Raw genomic sequence first — 26,493 nt, 5'->3', positions numbered from 1 at the left:
AAGAGTGGGATCAAAACGTCCTCCACAAGAAGCTTTTTCCCTAATTCAGGAAGAGTTTGATACCAATGTGTGGTTGGAGCACAGTTCACAAGGCCAAAGGGATAACAAAGTGACTTAGAGATCAAAACTTTGACAATTTTGAACTAAATATGATGAATTTGAAAATATGTAACTCTTTTTAGCTATTATGAATTTTATGAGATCTGCTAATGTGTCCAGTCACAGACTCTGGAAATAAGTCTTTTTTGGCTGCTCCCTGATTCAGGGGTCACCAAAGCAAGTCATTACAACTTGCACAGAGACTTGCAGAGTTTTTACACTGGATGCCATTCCTGACGCAACGAGGATTCAAATCTGGCCCCCTCATACTAAAGATACTGACTTATCCCTCTACCCCATCATAGAGGAACCAGTAAAACTAATCTACAATCACATATACCACTAAACTACACCGGTTACATTCTTTGTGTTTGTAAATATTATACAATAATTACATTCAATTATAATTTAAGGTGTAAACTTTAAACAGCTTTTGGGGGAGGCAGTGTGAGGGTGTGGGGCGACATTTCCCTAAGTAGACAAACACAGCTTGTTTTCATTGGAGGGAATCTCGGTGAAGAGAGATATCTGTAGAAAATCCTGCAACCAATGGCAATCCCATATCTCCAATCCTGAACTCTCTCCTCCAGTATGTAGACGCTCGTCTCCACAGATCAGGGCTTATCAGAGACTTCCAGGCTTTTTGACCAGAGAAGATGGAATACCCTGTAAAGTTTTGAACTCAACCCCATTGAACGCCTGTGGGATCAGCTTGGTTGTGCTGTTTTTGCCAGAGTGACGAACACGACGACATTGTCTTAATGGAGACAAATTCTGGTTGAATAATTGGATCCAGTCCCACAGCTGTGTGCGACCAAGCTGGTGACCAACATGAGGTGGAGGGGACCGGCTGTACTGAGGGGCCTGTCAGGGGAGAAAATCCCATTTTATTTTTGTGGGGGACACTAAACAGATACATTTCAGAGAGTAATTCTTGGGGGGGACATGAAAAAAAAAGCTCTCTGCTCCTGCTCCTTGGCAATATTTCAGCATGTTAAAATTATCTTATTGAAAGTAATATTTGTAGTTATAGCATTGCTCTTTATTAATCCATATTTTACCCCTATACAGGTTTTTCTATATTCAACCCGCAATGTCATCAATGGTATTGGTGGGAAGATAGCAATGGTCCATCTTTATGATTACATCTAACAGAATTTTTTTGCATCCTGCTGTAATTTACACTTTAGTCCATTGTTGTGACTATGAATCTGAAAATATTATTTAATATTTAATATTAATAATTAAATATTTTATTAAATAATATTTCGGTCTGTTAAGGGTTGTCCTGTGAATTTCAGCCCAGTAAGGCAGTGTCGAGGGAGGACTTTGGGTCGGACCAAAGTGCAGACAAGAGCTCGGTAGCCGCATCGTAGTTTATTCACCTAAGCCAAAAACGTAACAAAACACTGCAGGTATAAATCAAAGTCAAAATCCAAAACTTACAAAATACTGTAGGTACTAATGGCAAAACGTAGCATAAGATCCAAGCGAAGCATAAACAAAGCATAGTCATGGTAGGGAACGGGGTAATGACGAACACAAGGAACCAGCGACGAACAGAGACACCAAACCAACTAATATACTGGGGAAAGACAAAGGCAGGGAATCAAGGGAACTGAGAACAGGTGCGACAAGGAGGCAGGGAAGCAAAAGGAACAAGTGAAACAAATACCAATCCATAACTAAACACAGAGATACTAAATAAGAATCCAAGGTAAAATAATAATAATAAATAATAATTAATAATAATAATATTAATAATAATACCACAAAAAGTAATAAGAAAGCAACCACAAAAGAAACTAAGAGTTAGAGGAATACAATACAATACATACTAGGAAATGATAGAGGGAGGAAAAAGAACTAATAAACATGAAGCCCAATCCAAAATGGAAACAACTAAACAAAAGTTAACACAAAGCCACAAGCAAAGTCCAAAAATGTCATATCCTGACAGGCATTGGTATTAGGACAAAATAGAAAGGTGTGAGACGAGCTCTGTCATTATTGAACAGCATAAACTCTGCACACACATGGAATGAATTCACACAATTTCTTAAAATACAAGAATTTATTAACAAAAATAAGTCAACTCAAAGTCAAACATATTTCAATAAACAAACTCTTTACTTTGCTAAAACAATCCAACTAAACTACCAAGCAGAATTAAAGAATAACGAAGACTAATGGGCTATGTACAATATAAACAAGTTGATTAAAGATGATTGGAAATTATGACCAAAAGAGTGATGCAACATTACCATGCAATGTTTATGTTTGAGAACCAAGGATTATCTTGAAGAATCTGGAAGTGAAGTTAGTCTTAAGTAACTTAGGCAATAATCAGTACACCTTTAGACAACCCTTCACAATGCAAGATCAGATAAAATATTATTTTAATAAAATAATGTTATAATGAATGATCTGCTGAATAAAACCAACCTTCTGGATGACTAATTCTCAACAGTGTCTCATTAGCTGCCTTTATTTATTGAAATAATATTTAAAGAAATATTATTAAGGAAATGGTCAAATATTTAAGGAAATATTTTGGAAAAGAGCCCAATCTTTCTGGAGAAATGGGGCTTAATGGTGTTTACTTAGTTATCAAAGTTAGTAAAATAATGTTTAGAGAAATATTATTTACTGGATTGAAAACTAACAACCTTTCTGTTAAATATTATTTAGCACCAAGCACGAGTTCTTAGCTGTTAGCAGTTAAATCTAACTAAAGAAGCTGATAGCTTAGCAACAGAATCAAACACACACCTTTAAAAATACCGTCAATAAAAGGGTTAAAATGCATGAGCGCACGGCGTGTTATGATCAATCTTCTGTTTAAAATCACCCTTTAAATAAATTTGTCTTAACTTTAAAAACACTCAAACACAGAACACCAAACTGAGCATGTGCTGAGCAGATAGCCTGCTAGCATTAAAATAGCTGAGTTTCACATAAACAAAACAAAACTTCATAAAATGAAAATCGTTCAATCTTTCTCTATTACTCTGCCCAAACACCTAACCTCGTATGAACCATGCTGAGGAGTTGTCCGGGCGACGACGAAGTTTGAAGAAACCTATGTGAACAAAAGGTTAGCTTCCAGCTAGCGTCCGGAGCAGTGGCTTGGCAGCCCGTTCTGTCCGCTGACAACACTGCACAATACCACGGTGATGCGGCTACTGTTGTCCTTCTTTCAGACCAGGAAAACTTCTCCACTCAGCTTCGTAGAGGGAATTTTCTGGAACACAGTTTGCTACTGCAGGCCTCAGAGAGAAAGTCAAGCTAGGCTTGTACCTTAATTCCCGTTCATGAATGAATCTACCGTATACAGACTGTTATTCATTTGTACTTATCTTAGTGCATATGATCGATGATCGTATGACACTCTCGGATCCAGTTGAAGAGTTATGTCTGTTTGCCAGCAAAGAGACATTAGCGCGCTGTCTCTCCGGCCAGCCTCGCAGTGGAGTCCGGATGGAAGAGGCAGGATGTAGCAAGAGTGGTGCTTTTATGTGGACAGTGATGTCACAGGAAGTCCGCAGTTACCCCGTTTCCTGGCTGTGCCGGAAGTAGGTTATTGCAATTTATTTTGAAAGTTCCAGGAAAGTTTGTACTGGCCTTTCACGTTGTAATCATGGCTGTGGGTCCCAACACCATCAAAGTAGTTTTAGACAAAATTGAAGCTCACAGTTCAAAACTTTAAAGGAAATACCCTCAAAATGAATCAAACAAAACTAAACTCCTCCTCAGAAATATATATTTACTTTAGTGCCAACAAACAAAAATTCAACATATTACACCTATGTCACAAAATATGGCAACTGAAGTTGTACATTGTAACAGTTTGCCTATAAATAAAATGTTTTAACTATTTATCATTGTATCTGCTGTATGTAATCTGTCTGTGAAAAACTAAATTACAGTGTCTGTCAATCACACGAAAACATTTCCAACAAACAAAAAATAAGCTCCACTTCTCTAAACAAAAGAACCAAATGTATTTTTTCGAGTGTCGCTGGATCCAACAAACTCCTGGCAGATCTTATTTATGTCCAGCTTGTCCAGTCTTACTTTATGGACATTACAGGCAACTACATTGTTGAGTCTTTGTTGTGCCATAGTAGCCCGCAGCCATGTCTTTAACCGACGCAAGCTACTAAATCTCCTCTCAGCTTCACATGAAGACACAGGCATCACTATCAAAATCCTGATGAGAACTTCAACCTGATCGAACAAGCCCTTCACCTCCACTAGCAGTCCCCTGAAAACCTCTGCTGCCTTCACACTGCTGATGCACGAGTATTTGTTGTGAAAGAGAGGCAACTGTACAGAGAGAGAAGCTCTGTTCAGCTCAGGGTACTAATCTAATGACTCATCTACTTCCCCAAGGAGGAGGGCATTCTCTACCTTTTGGAGAATTTTTAGACTTTCCTGGTCAAAGCGTTGACAAAACTGAACTTCCACACTATTCAACATTTTGAAGAACTCTGCCCTGTAGTGATCCTTTGCTTTCCCCCCAAAGCGGCTTGAATGTGTCACCTGAATGGGGTCAATGGATTCAGTTGAGTCAACCAATGTTGTAGCTTTCTCATACAGTGCAAGGTAGCTCTTGTCATTTCTCTTTCCCTTAAGAGAAGACCTCACATGATTAACTGTAGCCTGTATACCAGATACTGACTGAGTTTTCTTCTGCAGTGAAATGTTAAGGCATTCCAGCTCTCCAACAACAGCAGAGGCAAGTGTGAGGCCCAACACAGTCTTTCCTCTGCTGAAGTGCTGAAATAAACCACTGGCTGTTGAGGCTGCATTAGATGTACTTTTGTTTCAAGGGGGTCAGAGGTGCGTCTTCAGATGTAGCGATGTTTTCAAACATACTCTTGAACTTCACCAACTGCCCAAAAAGGATGCCCAACTGGTGGACCCAAGAAAGGCAGTCCCGGATCAATGGAGAGGCAAAGCAGCCAGCTTGTGTTATCTGATTGAGACAGTGTGCACCACAATGTACATACAGGGCTAGTGGCTGCTTCCTCCTCAGTATTGCCTGTGCACCTGTGTACTTCCCTGCCATGTTTGTGGCACCATCATAGGTTTGCCCACGTAAACCAGACATTGGCAGATTAAGCCTCAACAAAACATCCGCTGCCACCTTTGCAATGGCCTGACCTGTTGTCTCAGAAACTCTGTATAGCCCAACAACCTCCTCATGAGGGAGAAGGTCATGGTCCACATTGTGCAAACAGACACTCTCTTGTTCAGCACCAGTAACATCCTGAGTACCATCAATAATAAGTGAAAACTGCAAAATGGGAGTCTGGATTTCATCTGTGATGCCTCGAATTATAGTACTGGCCATGATGTTTAGAATTTCATTTTGCAATTTGGGACTTGTGTACAGGTCCTTCTCAAAAAATTAGCATATTGTGATAAAGTTCATTATTTTCCATAATGTCATGATGAAAATTTTATATTCATATATTTTAGATTCATTGCACACTAACTGAAATATTTCAGGTCTTTTATTGTCTTAATACGGATGATTTTGGCATACAGCTCATGAAAACCCAAAATTCCTATCTCACAAAATTAGCATATCATTAAAAGGGTCTCTAAACGAGCTATGAACCTAATCATCTGAATCAACGAGTTAACTCTAAACACCTGCAAAAGATTCCTGAGGCCTTTAAAACTCCCAGCCTGGTTCATCACTCAAAACCCCAATCATGGGTAAGACTGCCGACCTGACTGCTGTCCAGAAGGCCACTATTGACACCCTCAAGCAAGAGGGTAAGACACAGAAAGACATTTCTGAACGAATAGGCTGTTCCCAGAGTGCTGTATCAAGGCACCTCAGTGGGAAGTCTGTGGGAAGGAAAACGTGTGGCAGAAAACGCTGCACAACGAGAAGAGGTGACCGGACCCTGAGGAAGATTGTGGACAAGGGCCGATTCCAGACCTTGGGGGACCTGCGGAAGCAGTGGACTGAGTCTGGAGTAGAAACATCCAGAGCCACCGTGCACAGGCGTGTGCAGGAAATGGGCTACAGGTGCCGCATTCCCCAGACCTGGGCTACAGAGAAGCAGCACTGGACTGTTGCTCAGTGGTCCAAAGTACTTTTTTCGGATGAAAGCAAATTCTGCAAGTCATTCGGAAATCAAGGTGCCAGAGTCTGGAGGAAGACTGGGGAGAAGGAAATGCCAAAATGCCAGAAGTCCAGTGTCAAGTACCCACAGTCAGTGATGGTCTGGGGTGCCGTGTCAGCTGCTGGTGTTGGTCCACTGTGTTTTATCAAGGGCAGGGTCAATGCAGCTAGCTATCAGGAGATTTTGGAGTACTTCATGCTTCCATCTGCTGAAAAGCTTTATGGAGATGAAGATTTCATTTTTCAGCACGACCTGGCACCTGCTCACAGTGCCAAAACCACTGGTAAATGGTTTACTGACGATGGTCTCACTGTGCTCAATTGGCCTGCCAACTCTCCTGACCTGAACCCCATAGAGAATCTGTGGGATATTGTGAAGAGAACGTTGAGAGACTCAAGACCCAACACTCTGGATGAGCTAAAGGCCGCTATCGAAGCATCCTGGGCCTCCATAAGACCTCAGCAGTGCCACAGGCTGATTGCCTCCATGCCACGCCGCATTGAATCAGTCATTTCTGCAAAAGGATTCCCGACCAAGTATTGAGTGCATAACTGTACATGATTATTTGAAGGTTGACGTTTTTTGTATTAAAAACACTTTTCTTTTATTGGTCGGATGAAATATGCTAATTTTGTGAGATAGGAATTTTGGGTTTTCATGAGCTGTATGCCAAAATCATCTGTATAAAGACAATAAAAGACCTGAAATATTTCAGTTAGTGTGCAATGAATCTAAAATATATGAATATTAAATTTTCCTCAATACATTATAGAAAATAATGAACTTTATCACAATATGCTAATTTTTTGAGAAGGACCTGTACATTGTTTTACGTTCTGTTAACCACTTCACTAAAATGGGATCATCCTCTTCTGCCCTAAGTTTTAAGAGCTGATGCAGATTACCATTTACGTCAGTGTGGCCTCTTATAGCTTGTCCCTGTCTTACAACATGTCGCACAGAAGTAACAATTTTCATCAAGCAATGCCTTGCCACCTCCTGCTGTTTACCCCATGTGCTGGACAAGTGGGCACTGATTGGATTTGAATGATGAGCACTCACACTTACATAGTGGCGGTGGGCCTGAGAGCTCTGGTGTCCCATGAATTTGCCAATGGCTTTTTTCCAGTTTCTGAAGCCTGAACTAATGAAAGCAACATCAGCTTTTTGTCCAAAAGAGGTCTGGTGTGAGAACCCTTTTCTGCAGTAAAAAACACAAGACTCCTCTAACTGTTGGACTGTAATGTAGCCATGGGAAATCCTGAAACCATTTCTGCTGGAATGTCAATGTCCGTTTAGCAAGATTTTGGGTTATTATACACTGAGAATGTGGTTGGTATGGTTTTGTGCAATTAAAAAGGTCTGAACTAAAACATGCTGTATCCCCTTCCCTCCCATTGGTGCTGGTGCTGGCAGTAAGGTCATGGCCTGCTCTATCCTCCTCCCCTGTCTCTGTGCTGCTACTGACAGTAGGGTACTCATCGCCTGCTGCTTCTCTCTCCCTGCTGTCATTTGAAGTCTCAGGGTCTCTATCTGGCACTTTCACTTTTCTGGACTCTGAATTGTCTATTTGCGAGAATAGAAATAATAGAAATAAGGTATTTACTATATTCAGAAATAACCAAAACGCAACGTATAGTACTGTAAACAACTATTCGTCTAAATAACAGAGTTTTTCTTATTTCATAACACTGATAAATAAAAGCTCAACAAACTGACCTGAGGCTCAACGCCTCTGTCTGATTGCCCCTGGCTGTCTGTCCACAGCTGACTTGACTTAGCCTAACGAAGCCATTATAAAACATATTCATAAGCATTTCATTCCTTTCTCATAGACACCTTTATCAAAACGCCTTCATATCACTGTGGTTTTTCTACTTACTTGGCAATTTGGAGAACTAAAAATTGACTGGATGTCTGAAACCTTTCTTTTCTCTGCCATTTGACCTGGTTGACTGACATTTGGAGACACAAACACACCCAACAACAACACACACACGGGAGATATTTTCATTAGCACACATCCACTACAAAACAAAACTTATTGCATGATAAATGAAAATAAGTTTTGTTTTTACCTCAAAGAAGCAGAACAATGATTAGTATCACATTTTTTACCAATCAAAACCTAGCAATCTTGGACTTATAATAAATTAGATATCTATCAAACCAAACATTTTAGTCATGTAATAACTACTATGCTACAAAACATAATCAAAACTCAAATTTAAATTAAGAATACTTATACATTTGAAAATCTGCATCTCTCACAGGGATCAAATCTAAAATGTCAGTAAAATATGAATTAGGTTTATATCTGACAATAACATCCTGACAGAGGTTTTTGAAAAATCTGTCCTCTCAGTCCTAAGTGATCTCTTTTCCCTCCTCGCATCTGTCCTGTCAGTGCTACTATCATAAGCTAGGCTATTTGCTTAGCTAGCAAGCTGATAGGAGAGGCTGGTTTTGGACAAAGCGGGAGAAATATCACTTTTTTTTAAAGATTTGTTTTGCGGCAGTACTGGCCTTTAATTTTTCAAAGTAGTGAGACAGAAAATGGAAGCAGAGAGGGGGAAGACATGCAGCAAATGTCACCGAGGCCGGGATGCGAACCTAGGACAACCTCGTCGAGGACCAAGCCTCTATATATGAGTCGCGGGCAATAATAGAGTAACTGCTTAACCTAACAGTTTTTTTTGGGCCTGCGGGAGGAACCTGTAGAGAATCCACACAGTTATGCATGTTTCCATCACATTAAGATGACAGTTTTAGCAAAAATAACACAAAGATACTTGCTACAAAGACATGAAGATGGATTAGATGTTCTCATCTCATTTTAACAGATTACATAAGACTGATGTACATGTCTTCATATGTTTTGCAAGCACAATTTAGTTGCACTTTCTGCCAAGAGCGAAAATAGGCAATAAAACACTAAATGGCATTGAAGTATTATCTTTATAAAAATATCAAAATAGAACATGAATTATTCATGAAGACTTCATTCATGAAGACTCACCTTCATTCATACTTCCTTTAAAAGTTTCATAATTCATAAACACATCAGGTCTAACAGAGATTTATTTTTTCCATTTTACTTTTTATTTCAGGAGACGAAAACTTGCTCAAACCTTCTAACAAAATTCAGACCCTTTGTTATTGAACTTATGAAAGCAAGATCTGAGCTTGCAGCATCACTTTGTATTGCGCTGAAGCCTTCAGGGCAACAAAAGAAGAAGAGGAGTGTGTGGACTGTGAAAGAGACTGAAGAATATGTTGGAAATCAGTGGACAGTTTGGAGTAATGCATGATAGACTCTGCATGTAGCTCTGCCAAGGCGCTGTTTGGACAGATAAAAGACACTGGTGCACTGGTTGGATTTTTGTTTTTAAGCATGTTGACTGTTGTTAATTTGTGACAACAAAAAATGAATTATTTCCACAATATGCCAAGTCTGACAATAGAAGATCTGTAATTAAAGGGCCTTAAATGGACGATATGGGACACATTAACTCTGGCCATGAGCATTCAAACTAAACTAGCATTTAGAAAAAGACGAGTCTTCTTCTGAAAAAGAACATCTGAACATTGTATAATCAATTCGTTTTTAAATAAGCTACAGATAGGTCCAAGGTAACTGCCAAACCAGTTGAAATATGATTGGTTTCAGTTTGTTGTGACATTAAGAACAGTACTATAACTAAATAATAAAGCCCATACTTTCCTGAAACTTAAAGGCTCCCTTCTGGAACCTACAGGTACTTTGCAGTATGTTATAAGTTACTTTGCAGAGTACTTTTTGAAACCTGCAGTGTATTTTCTCTTGAATTACGTGTTACTTTCTCAGTTGTTGCAGATTACTCTCCTGAACATTCAGGGGACCCAGCTGTATTATTAGGTGACCCATGAATGAATGTTTTCAGAACTTAAGTATTTTAAGGTTTGGTTTGTAGAAGAAAACTTACAACATAAAGTTTCTCTCAAATTGTCCACTGACAACCTTGTAGTGATCTAAAATTCAACACAGATTCAGTTTTGCCTGCTTTCATTTTACCTTAAGCATCCTCAGCAGGAGTCATGCAGAAGATGCAAAAGAAAGTCACCCTAGGAAACGAAACTACCTGCTCTTTGCAAAGCCTAAACGACTTCCTTTAGGCCCACGAAGCCATACATTATTTAAAAGTAGCATGCCAACTTAATAAAAAGCATAAGTTGGGTGTATGCCATGATTCTTTAATTAGCCTGTTCTCTGCTCATGCCACGCCCACTGTTTCTGCTGCAATCGACTTATAATTTCCTTCCACCTGTGCTCTGTCTTATTAAGCTCCCTCCAGCCCATAGTTCCTTGCCAGATACTTTTGGATGTAGATGTCCAGGGTTTCTTCCTTGTCCTTATCTCCTCACAACAAATTCATTCACATGCCTTGGACTCTCCCTTTTTGCCCTCGACTGTTTTCTACCCATCTTCTGGTCTCTGCCTCTCTATGTATGGCCCTGCCCGTCTCCCAACTAACCCTCTGACCACCAGATTTATTAGTATTGGATTTTCCGATGACAACTGGATGACAATTTCCAGCAATGTTATGTGGCATCTTCACCCGTGCCTGCCATGTTTTGGCTTTCCTCCTGAGCTGTGTTTCCAACGCTTCGGCTTACAAGCAGAAAGGAGTCTTTAATCACTAAAACGATTTCATTCATTTGGATCCTCACACTAACAAGCACTTGGAGGATTACCTCTTGGACCAAGGCTCATTTATCGATCCCAGAAAGGTAATTGGCTTCTTGATCTAGTCTGTGTTTTTTTCCCTGACTCTGTTACAGCCACTAACCTGAACTCTTTAATTACAGAGCTTCCTATGTGCTTCTGGACTCTTACCAGCAGCAGATATTTAACTAATCTCTGTTATTTTTTTTTTCTGTTGAATTTTCAGATCTCTTGTCTGGTTTACTACAGTATTTGAGACTTTCCAGCATCAATTCAGCATAATATATTTATACATTGCCAATTCACAACATAAATCATCTCAAGGCTCATCCCAACCCCCAAAAAATAAAAAAAATAAAAAAATATTAAATCTTAGTTATCAAACAGTGCAGTCAAATTCAGTTTCTTTTTCCAATTGGTTAAAACGTTTCTAACTAAGGAAACCCAGCAGATTACTTTGAGTCACAGCATTCACTCCTCCTGGATGAGCATGTAGCGACAGTGGAAAGTCGATTGCATTGTATCATTGACTTTGCAATATGTTATTATAAGGGTCCAGAAAAATAAAATGTCAAACCTCAATAAATGCATATTAAAATGTTAATTGTTGACAAAATGTTAATAGCAGAAAAACTTTGAAATCAAGAAAACAAACTTCTTTAATGGAAACACATGTTTTTTAAGAGCTAATTTTCAGCATGAATGAGCTCCTTCATAATTTGTATTTGTGATCTCGCTCTCTACAGCACGGTGATTGTGCATACATGGAGATACATAATTACTTCAAGCGGCATGAAGAGCAGAGAACACATTTTCCACTTTAAGGAGAAGATGATGCGCTGCATTGGGGTGCTGAGAATAGCAAATAAATTTGGAGGAAAAACAACGGTCAGCAAGTCTGCTCTGATGTTCCCAGCCTAAGTGCCAAGGCGCTCCTTGCTGCTGTGATTATGAGTAATTCTTCAAAACGTTCAGGCAAAAGCAGACGCTTTACAGCAAAGATGGAAATGAGCAGGCTGGGTTCATTTAGGAGTTTAGTTCAGAAGCAAATTCTGTGAATTATGTTTTTCTAACTCATGAAATCAAGATTCAGTTTAAAGTTGGAGCATTTGAATTGACTTTGAATTAAATACATTTAAATAAACAAATTAACTTACTGTACTCATTCAGAAATTAGAATAATGCCATTTCATGCAGTGTAAGATGAAAGTACACCTGTCTGGGTGTTAAAGGGGACCTATTATGCAAAATTCACTTTTTGATCATTTTTATACTTCCCTCTGGGACTCTAATGCTTCTACAAACAGTCCAACACACACAAAAAAACAACATTCAGCCGTTTTTTGGCTATAAATGTTTAATTTTTTCTAGAAAACATGCGGTTTTAAAAGCGGTGTAATTGTGACGTCACAATTACACTGGCATTTAGCAACGTTACCTGAGTCCCGCCCCTGACTAGCAACTGAAGCGGAGCTCCACTCACTTGATTTCCAGTAGAGGATCAGGTCCCGCCGGCTGGTTTAACCTTACATGTGTTTTACAATGGTTTCCCTCAAAGGCAGATGTTCTGTTGTTGGCTGCAAAGACCAACATGTGTCCATGTACATTCTCCCACTGTCGGATAACAGAGATTTGTGGCTTCATTTTATTTTAAAGGGCAATGTTCCAGTCACATTGCTGAAGACTGTACTAGTGAATCATTTCACCATGGACTGCTTTGAGAACTCACATCAGAACAGGATTTGCAGAATAACTTAGACTGAAGAAAAATTCAGTCCCTATAGTGTTTGTGGCAAATCTGCAGATGACAGAAATATAAGTACTTAGATACAGCTAATTTGCATAAACGTGACAGAGCCCTAAAACAGGTAATTCTGAAAGGAGCTCAAAAAGGGAGAAATGAGGAGGGGAAATATCATTATCAGAGAATGATTTTGTGCAAAAAAGGTAATTAACATGTTTTGTAGAGCCCATAGACTTGTCCCAAATGTTTAAAAGTAAGGAAATTAATAGATAACCTTAGAACAAAAAAGCACTTAAATTAATAACAGGTGATATAATTGAACTGCTCACTTCTCAATATCTGAATAAACACCCTTAACCCAAAATGTTCTTAATTAAAAAATGAACATTCAACTAAACAAAGACATTTTAATTTCCATTTTATTTCATGAAAACATTATGGGTTGAAGCATCGTAATTTAAGGTAATTTTAAAATATGGAATGACAAATGTCTTCAATTGCCAAATTTTTTATTATTTTCATTTAATCCAATAACCTTACATTACTTTCAGGTTGCATTTTGTTTGTAAAACATCAACAAAAACGGCAGTTTTGTTATGTTAAAACTGTTTATTTTCCAGTGTTTTCACCTGCTGATGTTACCGCAGATGTAAATGCAGATTAGCAGCTGTAAATCTACTTCATATGCCCCCCTGGAAGCCCAGCATAATTACATACGCTTCGTGTGAATAGCCATTTAGGTACAAATCTCATCAGAATAATTAGCGTCTGCTTTTTGAACGAGAAATCACTTATCAGTAATGTGACTGCATGATTAATTCCTGTACAAACTGACTGAATGAGTCTGATTCTGGACATTTTCTGACCATTGTCACTATTTTTAAAAGGTATTTATTGATGCTACTTGCATGCTGAAGAAGATTGGTCAGTGTTAAACCAATTGCCCAAAGTGCAGCTACATGAAAATGACAATGATCAGACTTCCTTTAATTTTAAATAATTTTGTCCACGCAGACTGAGCTGGAAATAATTGCCGCAGCGGTTAAAGTCCTCGACAATTTGTCAAATTGCAAAGCAGTTTTGAAGGGTATAACACATTCTTAACTCTGTGTGAATCCATGGAAGGGAAGGCTGAGTCTTTTTTGTCTCCTTTCCTATAATGAAAGAACCAGTCTGAGTCACCTGCAGTAATAATCCTTCAGTCACTGAGTCTAAGAAAAGAACTTTAAATAGGAATTAATTCAAACGTAACAGACACCACAAATCCAAAAGCTTTAGTATGAGAATAGTTTGAATGTGAGGGTAAACCAGACCATTTGGAAGAGGGTGCCGACTCCCAAGTTAAGATATAAACTGGAGAGCTTCTAACTGTGAGCTGACAATGTTAGCCAGTTGGTGGTTAGGTGGTCCAGTGAGACCTGCCTAACCAAATATTCCAACGTTTTCTGTCATATTCTGAAATAACTGAGAGGTATTTACTGATATAATCCAGATTTAAAGGCATTACAAGTAGTTTCTGGCCATGGATTGACAGGTAGCAAAGACCTGGCATTGCTTACTTACATTCCCATCCCAAACTGAGACTCAAACAAACAAACGTTGAACAAACCAAGACTCGCTCTGAAAAAGCACAAAGAGCAGAGAAGAGGCTCTGTAGATTCTCAGTCATGCAGGACATCGTCATATCTACGGAGCTTTGTGAAGGTTGGTGTGTGAATGTGTTTCTTTTCTCCTTCTCTCACTGCAGGGTGTGGCTGGTATGTGTTCTCCTGCAGCGGCAGCTCATCAAGCCCAATTAGGACAAGCATACAGAGGAGCTGACTTCCTGATGCAGATGCCAGATTTTATTGCTCACAAGCATGGTAATCAGGCATATCTTAAGTGTGGCTTAGCTCTCAATGAAGTTCTGGCACTTACCTTGTTTTCCATGTAGCGACCATTTCCCTTGTTGGTGCTCAGTTCCTTTCTCCCTGTGCTCTGCTTTTTTGTTCCTTGTGATCATTGGAGAAATCCACTCAAGACTCTCCCTGCAAGCCTCCTCATTACTCCTCTTGTTGCCCTCCTCTTGTTTCAAGCTGTTGGATTCCTTGGACACCTTCGCTCACTCACCTGCCTGTCTACCCATCAACATTCCTCTGGTCTCCTCATGATTTCCTACTCTGGAGAGAAACAACAAAGGAAGCAATAATCCACTCTCCTCCTCAGTGCCATATCATACAATAAACCCAGAAGAACTCTCCAGCTGCACAATAGTTTCAACAAACCTTTCAAAGTTTTTTTTTTGTGCCCGTGATTGCTGCCGCACTAGAGTCTAACATTTAACACACGACATCTCTAAGTGCTTCTCTTGTTTACTTATAGATATTTCAACTCTTATCTAAAAAGCTTCTTCAGTTCTGAACAAAGTTTTAAGCAAAAGGCTTATAAATTATAGTCAGAACAATCACCAATAGGGCCGTTAAGGTCACCAATGGGCCGATTAGGACATGTGAGTTACTGGCTGTACCCTCGATTCAACTCCTTATCAGTTCTCATGTGGTATCGTTTCTAAATGTGACATATGTCTTTCAAAACCTTGTTCTAGTGTAGAGTTTCTTGTGAACTGACTGATATTTCCTCTGGGGTAAATGAATGGACATAATAAACCATCTGTTGATATTGACAGATATATTTCTGCCTCTTACAACATAATATGTATTGATTTTTGCAATTGATTCCAAAGCAGAGAGAGCAGACATAAAACTGTCTGAAAAAAGTCTGAACCGTGAGGATTTTTAGCAACGTTAAAGCCACCCAATGACAACACTGCATTAGCAGCCTCTCTCCTACCAAATAAAAAGAGTATTGTATAAATAGTACAATAGCAAGGCCATTATAAATTTGCAAAAGTCTTAATAAGCATTCACCAGTAATGGACGAGCCATTACAATTTACCATTGAGATTATATCTAGAGATGCATGTGCATTGATTTAATATTACAGAAACCCCTGCTGTGCTGTGTAGGAAAGATACTGCAGGTGGAAGCAGGTTTTATTTTCTCGTGTGTGCAGAACTGCTGGAGCAGAGCCGAGCTGAGTTCTGTAACAGCCCTGATAAAGACCCAGTGATCAAATAGGAAAAGCTACCTCTCTAATTTCAGAGAGGAACTACTCATACTTTGTGAATGTGCACAAAGTGAACCCTTTTAATAATACAGACATGTCACTCTGTCCAAATCCTATTGCATTTTCAAAAGCAGAAATATGACTTGTAATTTTTTGTGCTTCTCTTCATGCTCTGGTTCTTATGAGGATCAGATTGTTTGTAGAACAAGAAATGATGCCATGAAAAAGGATTTTAGAGGTTGTGATGCAGGAATAATTTAAGCTAATACAATATTTCAAGTGAAACATGAACAAATATTAGTGGGTAAATATCGGATTCATAACTGTTTCAGACAGATTGATGGACTCCCGTATTTGCCTAACGTAACATGCAGTTCTGGTCAAAAGTTTACATGCCACCATCATGGGCCTAAATCTGATATATACGGTATATACTCGCCCTCACAACAAAATATTTAAATGTGAATTTTGGAAAGTTGTTTCTTGACCACAGGCTCTTTGTGTGTCTGGACTTTTGATGACATCTAGGCAGAATTAGTACCGTTCATTTCAAATTGGTCTGTGTCCATCCTGATCTGTGGGTGTAAAATGTTTTTGAGTTTCATTTCCTGCCTCTTTCCTTATTTACTTGTCTATTTGTTAGATTTGTTCCTTATCAGTTCATTTCTTTGCGCTTAGTTTAGAGTTTATTCTTTTGATTTGTTATATTTATTATTTTCTGTGAAATTTCTTCCCTGTGTTTCCCCCTGTCTGCCCATGCGAATTATTCTCTCTCCCTCAGCTCCCTGCCGTAATTCTCTTCAGCTGTTGCTTATTCTCACCTGCTTTTCCTACCTTACGTATTTATACTGTTTTGTTGTCATTGTTTCTATTTTGGAATCTCTGCTCCTTGCCTCATTTTCCTTTACCTTAAAACTAAGCTACCTGCCTGTTTCATGTTCTGTTCCTCCAAATGTTCCTTTGTAAGTTTTTCGATTTCATTATTGAATTTTTTTAACTCACCATATAGCTCCCAAGCCTCTGTCTGCATTTTGGCCCAGCTCCAACCTCCAACTCCAACCAAAAATAGTTTTCATTAGGCTCAAAAACTCAGTCTGTCTTTTTTACCATAACAGTTTTTTAGACATTTGACCTGTCCCTGTGTGTAAACCAGCAAATTTGAGATGTTCTTGAAGGCATTATTTGCGAAACACAGGCGTCTTGCTCGGTCAGTACTCTCTCAGGTCATGATGATATAAACTTGGCGGCACCTTGATGTTACAGTAATCTCCAATTTATGATAGACTTGGATGTTCCTGGGTTGCTCCTAAACATCTAATAGCAGTATCATCTGTTTCTGTTGGAACCCAAAATGTAGACAGGCAGGAAGCAGCATGGTGAGTAGAAAAGTTTTACAAGACGGTGAGAACTTATATCCAGGCGTGAGATGGCAGAAACAGTCATGAACATAGGAGGCAAGAGCATTGGCAAGAGCAAAAAAACTGTCGAGGACATGGCTAGGCTTGGCATGAACAAAACAATATGTATATGCAAGAGGTAAGCAGAACATCAGAGTATATAAAGTGGATGGCAAAGGTGGAAATAAGGAGACTGATAACATGAAAAAGGCGGACCAAATAAAGCTGGTTAGGGAGGCAGTGGCTGAGTAAAAACTAAACATCACTGGAACTAGACAAAAATCCAACCAAAGGAAATTCTCACAAAAAGTAACAGAACATAAAATGCACCAAAAACAGAACAAGTAAGAAACAAAACCTAAATGAACTAAAGCATCACCAGGAAAACATAATCACAAAGAGAGAAAAAACCAAAACAAAATTCAAACTACTTCAAACCATGACACAGATTGTTAAACGATGGACACAACTGGGTGTTTCAACAGAACACATCCCAGCTGGTTTTGAAAAGGACGACACAGACATTAAGCTAATAGAGTTAGCGTCCCAAAGCCTTGACTTACAACCTGTTGAAAATGCACGTGTTTGACTCAGAAAACTTTAAATGGACTCTACAAATATCCAGCCTGTATTTTACCAGAAACCTGTTGATGGCTACAAAAGGATCAAGGTCAAGGTAAGTACTTGGATAATGACTGTTTATAGCAATCTAAAAGATAAATAAACACATAAAACAGGTCCAATAGTTGCTGTTCAAAGGACAAACTATTTCATATATTGAACAAACTTACTGTTGGATAATGGTCAGATATTCATGTTGAGGCCAAACTAAATAACTTATTTGATAAAACAAAAAACACAGAAATAAAACGGCCTTTGTAAAGAATTATATAAAATGTCAATTAAAGCACTGGATTAGTCATTCTCCATGACTAAGAAACAGAACTCTGAAAAGGAATAAATAATGAAACAAAAGTATCAACATGAATTTAAATCCTCCTGTTCATTTACAGGAACGGCAGTATTCAATAAGGTTTCCATGTGCTCTTGGAGGCTGTAGCTATACTGAGATTCAGTTCATTTGTGAGATCAGGAAGACAGCTCTATGGTGGAGTAAAACTAATAAACATTTTCACGTTTAGTGCATGCTATCTGTTCAAAGTGGACGTACCCTGCACCCAGCAGCTGAGGAGAAATAAGCATCAGTTAAATTAAAGCAAGTGAAAACCTTCAGCAGGGAAACATAAAGTCCTCTAATTACAAACATTAACATAAAAATGTTATCAAACCATTTGTTTTTCTCCTGTGGTCTACAAGCAGCCTGTCATCAGTTTAATGGGACATAGAACATTGAGATCAGATAAAAAGATGAACGTATGTTTTATTTAAGTTATTCCACAAGGACATGTTTAACAGGATGCACCACTGAGTGCACAAAGCATTTCCCATTATTCACTCACTGCATGTCCTGTTGTTGTATAAAGTATTTTAATTTCTCATGTTTATGACATGTGTAGCAATAGCTTGAAGTGACTCTTTAGCACCAAGTGCTGCATGTTACATGTGAAAATACAAACTGCAGACAAACTGATGATATCATTCAGAATAAGGTTAGAAACAGTAGTGTACTCCTGTAGTGCACTTAAACATAGACTAATTATGTGGAGAACACTGAGACTTTTAGCTGCTTCCGTTCACTCGTAGTGCATTTTACACGGCCTCTTAAAGGCTTTCTAATACAAAGTAACTCAGGCGCATAGTGATTGGGAGAAGTGAAGGTCTGAGGAACAATGCTCATCAGAACCCCAAGCAGAAATTAAAACTTCTTCCTGAATGCTGCCAAGATTTTAGTTTTTTAAATGACAATTTTTGTCACCGCTGGTCATTGTCCATTGTGTAAATTATCAGACCAGGGCTCTCCGCAAAGCGCTTTTAAATCACTAGGTAAATGGCCTATCCGTTAGGTCTCCTAGCAACGGCTTTTTGGTGACATTTCTCCTGACTTCCTCCTCCTTTTGCAGTAATCACCCTATAATTCTTTATGTTGTGAACGTAAATTTGAGGTAAAGACTTTGCAATCATCTCTTCGATGCCCACCGTGTTATGTAATGAGACCTTAGTTCTTTTTAATTATGAAATCAACGCACTCTTTGGCATAGTTCAGTTGCTTTCTTAGCTACCTTATGCTCAGTTTCTTTCTTTTATTCTTTTTCATAGTTTAAATCTTCAATCATGTATATAAATATAATCATCATAAACTTTGACCTCAAAGACAATTGGAAAACAAAAGCTGTAAAAATGCTTAAAATACCCTTAAATTATTATTTCAATTTGTTAAAAAAATACCCCTAGAAAGACTCCAGTTGAACAGGGTTTTTTAACAGATAAAGTTTGGAAATTTTGCTGAATTTATTCTGATCTGGAAGTGAGAAAATACAAAAACTGTTAATAAGAAGAGAGGCAACTCTGCATCTCCTAAGAGAAAGAATGTGCTTCAATCAGTGACTGTAACCCTGAGATTAATGTTGCAAACCAAAATAAGTTTGAAATATTTCTGTTTTCTGTTTCTGTTCATTTCTGACCTTGACTTTAACAAAAAAGGCACAGAGAACAAGCTGTTGAAAAACAGTTCTCTAAAACTGACAGAGGTTTCAGGCAAACACAAAGCAGATGTGTTATGTTATCTATTGATCACCAAGAACTTATTTTATCACCCTCATTTGTTCCCAGCCAGATTTTTCATAACTCAGCTGTGCAGGTTAGAAAAGATCAGGGCAGCTGTCTTATAGTGGTGTATATATATATTTAGAGTCTTTGTATGTGTTTCTGAAAACATTGCACACAGCTGGCAGATTCTGCCGGTTAGAACGGCTGGTTCAATCAAATATGGACCGAACAAAGCAGATTTAAAATCACTGCATCTTATGAAGATTGTCTTCTGATATTTCGTGAAAGCAAAAGATACTGAGATACAGACTGTTCCAAACTCCGACATGATGATAATGATCATGTAAAGACATCTAAACTACATTATTCTGCTGACTAAGAAGAAAAAAAAACTGATTATACATATCATGAATAAACTTAGGGGAAATAGTTAGGAAATGAGAGGATCCTTCATCTCTATAGATAGGGGTTCTGAATTTAGCAATAAGGGGGAAGCTCTGGTCTTTTGTGCTGAAGGAAAGATAAAATTCAGACCCAGAACTTGCTGGAGGGACCTTATGGAGTCTAAAAAGATATTTTAGCTGTTGATTTTTTATCTGGAGCTGCTTCGCTGCTTGTTCTTGAAGGAGAAAGACCAGCCATCCGTTTGTGACCTTAAGCTCCGGCACACTTAGATAATGCAACAGGACAACCATCCAATGCAAACCAACCAAAAAAAAAAATCAGAAATGTGCCAAAATCAGAGTCCTTGCACATAAGGTTGGATTCCATCCTGATTCCCCTTAAATAAGGCTCCCAGGTGAGGAGAGGTGCTCACACCTACAAATTGCACATTTAGTCAATGTTGCTGGGAGGATGGGGGAATTTGTGAACTTTTCAGGCTGCTTAATATATTTTAGATAATGAAGTTTAAACAAAAATTCAAAATGGAAGACTCACCACCCCCGCCACGTCCAATCACTCCTCACTGGCTGCTCCAATCAATGGCAGGTCCGCACTCCTCCTCAGCCAATCATCTCCCAGCGCATCACTTTTAAAGACCTTCTGCATGGAAAACACCGCTCTTCTGCTGTGCTTCGACCCTCCTCCACCCTACAGACCAGTTGCCTTAATCTCGCACCTGATAAAAACCATGGAGAGGCTTATCCTCACTCACCTCAGAACTGTGGTGAGCCCCACGTTCGACCCGCTGCAGTTTGGGTACAGATACAACGTAGGAGTGGAGAACGCAGTCAGCTACCTGCTGCAGAGAGCGTCACCCACCTAGAAACAGCAGGTAACACTGTAAGAGTCATGTTCTTCAACCTCTCCTGTGGGTTCAACACCATCAGACCTGAACTACTGCTGGGAAAGCTGGAGAACACAGGCCTGGAAGAACATCTGACTGCTTGGACCATTGACTACCTCTCAAACCGGCCTCTGTATGTGAGACTTCACAACTCTTAGTCAGAGATGGCAGTATGCAGCACGGGGGCACCACAGGGCACCGTCCAGTCACCATTTCTCTTCACTCTTCATACTGCAGATTTCACTTACAACAAAGATGCCTGTCACCTCCAGAAGTTCTCAGACAATACAGCCATTGAGGGCTGAGTGTCCGGGGATAATGAGCTAGAGTACCAGTCAGTCATAACAGATTTTGTGAACTGGCAGTAGCACAACCATCTGTGCTTAGACACCAGCAAGATGAAGGAGATGATAATAGATCTCAGTAGGAAAAAACATCTTATTCACCAGTTATAGTACAAGGGAAAAACACTGAGACAGTTGACTGGTCACACAACACAAATGCCCTATAAAAAAAGGGGCAGAGTTGCCTCCATCTACTGAGAAGACTGAGGTCTTTTGGAGTAAGCAGGCGTTTACTTAGGTGTTTCTATGACTCTGTGGTTGCCTCTACCATCCTGTATGCAGTCATCTGCTGTGCTCCAGGCAGCACAGAGCGAGACAGGAAGAGACATAACAAACTGGTTGAAAGGGCAAGCTCCATCGTGGGCAAATGTTGACTAATTTGCAATGATGACATTAGTAATGCTGGACATTAGTAATGTTGGACTATGAACGTGGACTGTAATGAACATATAGCTTGTAGGTCGGTGACCTCTCCTGGACACTAGAGGGTGATGCCCAACTGACCCCTCCTTAGTATGTAGCCTGTTGGACGCAGGATTGAAATTTGGACTGTAAGTTTGTATGCTTTTGACTGGAGTCTGGACTGTTATGGATCACTGTCTTATGGCCAGTGACCTCTGCGGGACAGTAGAGAATAATGTCTTATTCACCTCAGCTTGGCGTCAAGCCAGCCTGATGAACAACTGGATACGAATGATTGTGCCCTACTTAGCTATCATTTTACTATAACTACAACCCACTGTCTACTGAAATGCCTCTGACTGATAAATTGAACTTCTTACTAATGTCTTGTTTGTCTTATGATTTAACTCTTTTCTATTTCAATGCTGTACCACTGTGAGTTGCTGTAAAAAGTCATTTCTCCAATGTGAGATCAATAAAGTCGATCTTAATCGTAATCTTTCTGCTACATCCTCTTTCATCGTGCTGATAAACTGATGAAAGTCCTCTGCATCAAATATAAACTGATAGTGGAGGTACAGAAACCGTTTAATATAGCTGTAAAACCCATAGTGGTGGTATTGTGATAAGGTGGAAAGCTGAATTGAAACAATTCAATTCAATTCAAAGATACTTTATTGATCCCCGAGGGGAAATTAGAATTCCAGTACAACCCATCCAAACATACATCATGACACAAGACAAGGGAGACGGGTCACCGAGGCTTTGCTGCCCACTCACAGCCCTTGTTAGATTAGAAAAGAGGCCACATTAGGTAAGTAGAGGGAAAAAAAATCATATTTCACACTTTATCCTTAGAAGGATACAGTTTGAGATTGCAAAAAACCTCAGCACAAAGAAGCAACAAGTTGACAAAACAACATCATGCCGGGAACGGTGAAGGTGGTGTGAGGAGTGCATATGTTTATCTTGAGCATGTGTGTGTGTGCGAGTGAGTGTGTGCAAGTAAGTCCATGAAGCACTGTCACAGAGACCATTGTCCTTGATGGTTCGTTGTCAAACAGCTATTTGACAAGTTCTCAGTGTGCAGTAAGTCATAATCCTCTTACACTGAAAATGTGATCTCAGTTTGGAGTAAAAGGGGGCTAAATGGAGGAAATTAATATATGGATGGATCAGGATCATTCTTTAGACCCTGATACAAATCATTTATGACCATTACACAAAGTAGAGAACTGGCACGTGAATCATCACGAAGAACCGGAATATTAAGTATTTTGTAAACTGCTGGACTAGATGCTGAAGACAACAGTAGGACATAAAGGAACACGAGAAGGGAAATAAAAGTGTTTTATGCTATATTTTAAATCATCCATGTTAGTGTAGCTCAATTGCATAACTTCCTGTTCTTGTTTTCTAAAGACCTTTTACCTCTTCGTTCATAAAAAAAGTCTTCAGTTCTAAAAAGTCAAAGACAATATTTGCATTGTTTGCTGCACTTCATGGACAATTACACAAATAACTATTACTCAAATATTAATAATTAATAAGAACTAAATGATCTCCACAGATGAGAGATGAAACATCCCTAAATAATAAATAAATAAAGCCTAGTTTCCTTTTTTTCCATTTTTTTCTGCTTTGTTAGAAGTGAATAAAATGTTTGTCAGAGTTACATAACAGATAAATCAGGGACAAAAAAATGATCAAACAATGATTCATAACAGCTCCAAAGACTTTTAAAGCCCTTTCACTAAAGTGCAAATAATTGCTTCCCATGTTGAGTCGTAAAAATAAACAACCGGGTCTTCAAATCACTTGATTTTTAAAGCTGCGCTCTGGAGCGTAATGTAGGCTATTTTATTATGTAAGCTGAATAATCTCTAATAGAAAACCTACATGTTTAAAGATGTTTTATGCCAATTACAAAAAATGTTTTTGACACTTTTAAAAGCTGTGGTAAACGTAACCAACCACATCTTTTAACGACATATGGCAATTATTGAAAGTATGAAGCATGAATACATCTTAGTTGGCCTTTTCATTATTTTTCAAAGCAGACAAATATATTTAAAATGAACCCATTTTTCTGAAACAAAACATCACTGCCACTAGAACAGGAAGACAGGACCGTATATAGATGATGATGCTGCGTCTGTAACAAAAGCTTCTGGCAATCTCCTTTTCTAACTTTATCATGTTGAATGGATGTCTGCCTGCTTATAGGCAAGACAAAAGTGATGAGCAGTTTTGCTACAAAGATTTTCTCAGAAGAAAACTTGGTTTCTAATCACCCACAGAAAAAAGCAAGGGGCAACAATGTGCTGACTGTAGCCATTGTTTGGGAGTTTTTAGGGTAAAAAAAAAAGTGTTTTACTGCCAATTAGCAGTAGCAGCGTGATTTTCTTCTCAGCCAAATGAACTAAATAAAGAAGACAATGTTTGCAGACGCCATCTGAGTATTTTAACTTCCCTTTCATCTAATGCTACAACATGTAGCATTGGTCCGAAGTGACTTTTTAAGGCCAGGCATGTTGTCGGAAACCTAACTGTAGACAGACCAATAAAGTTTCCGTGAGGTGACAGACTGTGTCCTCCACGACAGCAACATACAGGTCCTTCTCAAAATATTAGCATATTGTGATAAAGTTCATTATTTTCCATTATGTCATGATGAAAATTTAACATTCATATATTTTAGATTCATTGCACACTAACTGAAATATTTCAGGTCTTTTATTGTCTTAATACGGATGATTTTGGCATACAGCTCATGAAAACCCAAAATTCCTATCTCACAAAATTAGCATATCATTAAAAGGGTCTCTAAACGAGCTATGAACCTAATCATCTGAATCAACGAGTTAACTCTAAACACCTGCAAAAGATTCCTGAGGCCTTTAAAACTCCCAGCCTGGTTCATCACTCAAAACCCCAATCATGGGTAAGACTGCCGACCTGACTGCTGTCCAGAAGGCCACTATTGACACCCTCAAGCAAGAGGGTAAGACACAGAAATAAATTTCTGAACGAAAAGGCTGTTCCCAGAGTGCTGTATCAAGGCACCTCAGTGGGAAGTCTGTGGGAAGGAAAAAGTGTGGCAGAAAATGCTGCACAACGAGAAGAGGTGACCAGACCCTGAGGAAGATTGTGGAGAAGGGCCGATTCCAGACCTTGGGGGACCTGCGGAAGCAGTGGACTGAGTGTGGAGTAGAAACATCCAGAGCCACCGTGCACAGGCGTGTGCAGGAAATGGGCTACAGGTGCCGCATTCCCCAGGTCAAGCCACTTTTGAACCAGAAACAGCGGCAGAAGCGCCTGACCTGGGCTACAGAGAAGCAGCACTGGACTGTTGCTCAGTGGTCCAAAGTACTTTTTTCGGATGAAAACAAATTCTGCATGTCATTCGGAAATCAAGGTGCCGGAGTCTGGAGGAAGACTGGGGAGAAGGGAATGCCAGAAGTCCAGTGTCAAGTACCCACAGTCAGTGATGGTCTGGGGTGCCGTGTCAACTGCTGGTGTTGGTCCACTGTGTTTTATCAAGGGCAGGGTCAATGCAGCTAGCTATCAGGAGATTTTGGAGCACTTCATGCTTCCATCTGCTGAAAAGCTTTATGGAGATGAAGATTTCATTTTTCAGCACGACCTGGCACCTGCTCACAGTGCCAAAACCACTGGTAAATGGTTTACTGACCATGGTATCACTGTGCTCAATTGGCCTGCCAACTCTCCTGACCTGAACCCCATAGAGAATCTGTGGGATATTGTGAAGAGAACGTTGAGAGACTCAAGACCCAACACTCTGGATGAGCTAAAGGCCGCTATCGAAGCATCCTGGGCCTCCATAAGACCTCAGCAGTGCCACAGGCTGATTGCCTCCATGCCACGCCGCATTGAAGCAGTCATTTCTGCAAAAGGATTCCCGACCAAGTATTGAGTGTATAACTGTACATGATTATTTGAAGGTTGACGTTTTTTGTATTAAAAACACTTTTCTTTTATTGGTCGGATGAAATATGCTAATTTTGTGAGATAGGAATTTTGGGTTTTCATGAGCTGTATGCCAAAATCATCCGTATTAAGACAATAAAAGACCTGAATTATTTCAGTTAGTGTGCAATGAATCTAAAATATATGAATGTTAAATTTTCATCATGACATTATGGAAAATAATGAACTTTATCACAATATACTAATATTTTGAGAAGGACCTGTAATTGTGGTGCTATTAAATCGTTATGAGTAAAACACAGACTAATTATGTTAGATTTTCAAAATTTTGTTATGTGACTCCACTGCTAATGCTACTTCATTAGCTCCCGGTTCATTTATAAGTGTCATAATGGGGTTTTCTCTGAGATGCACAACCACGACAACAAAGACAGCGTTTTAACAGTTTATTTAGAAACAGATAAAGGTCGGATTGGAACTGGTGGACAAACGCGGGGTCTCTCTGAAAGACAAAGACAGAAGCTGGTAAACACTCTGGGTGGAAACTGAGAATGTGTTCTTTAGATGCTGACTTACAGGGGTTGGGTTCTTGGCAAGACCTGGGGGAAATAAGTCTTTCTCCACGGTGGCTTGAGGCCAACAGGC

At 39.2% G+C, this 26,493-nt stretch overlaps 1 long non-coding RNA gene across 1 annotated transcript in view; it reads left to right on the top strand.

Annotated features, from left to right (window-relative positions):
* LOC124858427 overlaps nucleotides 1-15,355 on the top strand; it is a 39,376-nt gene extending 24,021 nt beyond the window's left edge. The window contains exons 4-5 of the long non-coding RNA XR_007035831.1: nucleotides 14,442-14,556; nucleotides 14,715-15,355. This is a non-coding gene — a long non-coding RNA (uncharacterized LOC124858427). The remainder of the gene's footprint in view (nucleotides 1-14,441; nucleotides 14,557-14,714) is intronic.
* The last annotated feature ends 11,138 nt before the right edge of the window (nucleotides 15,356-26,493 follow it).

The sequence above is a fragment of the Girardinichthys multiradiatus genome, chromosome 21 (genome assembly GCF_021462225.1).
Source record: "Girardinichthys multiradiatus isolate DD_20200921_A chromosome 21, DD_fGirMul_XY1, whole genome shotgun sequence".
NCBI lineage: Eukaryota > Metazoa > Chordata > Actinopteri > Cyprinodontiformes > Goodeidae > Girardinichthys > Girardinichthys multiradiatus.
Note: the sequence above shows the minus strand (reverse complement) of the source record. Positions and strands in the feature narration are given on the sequence as shown.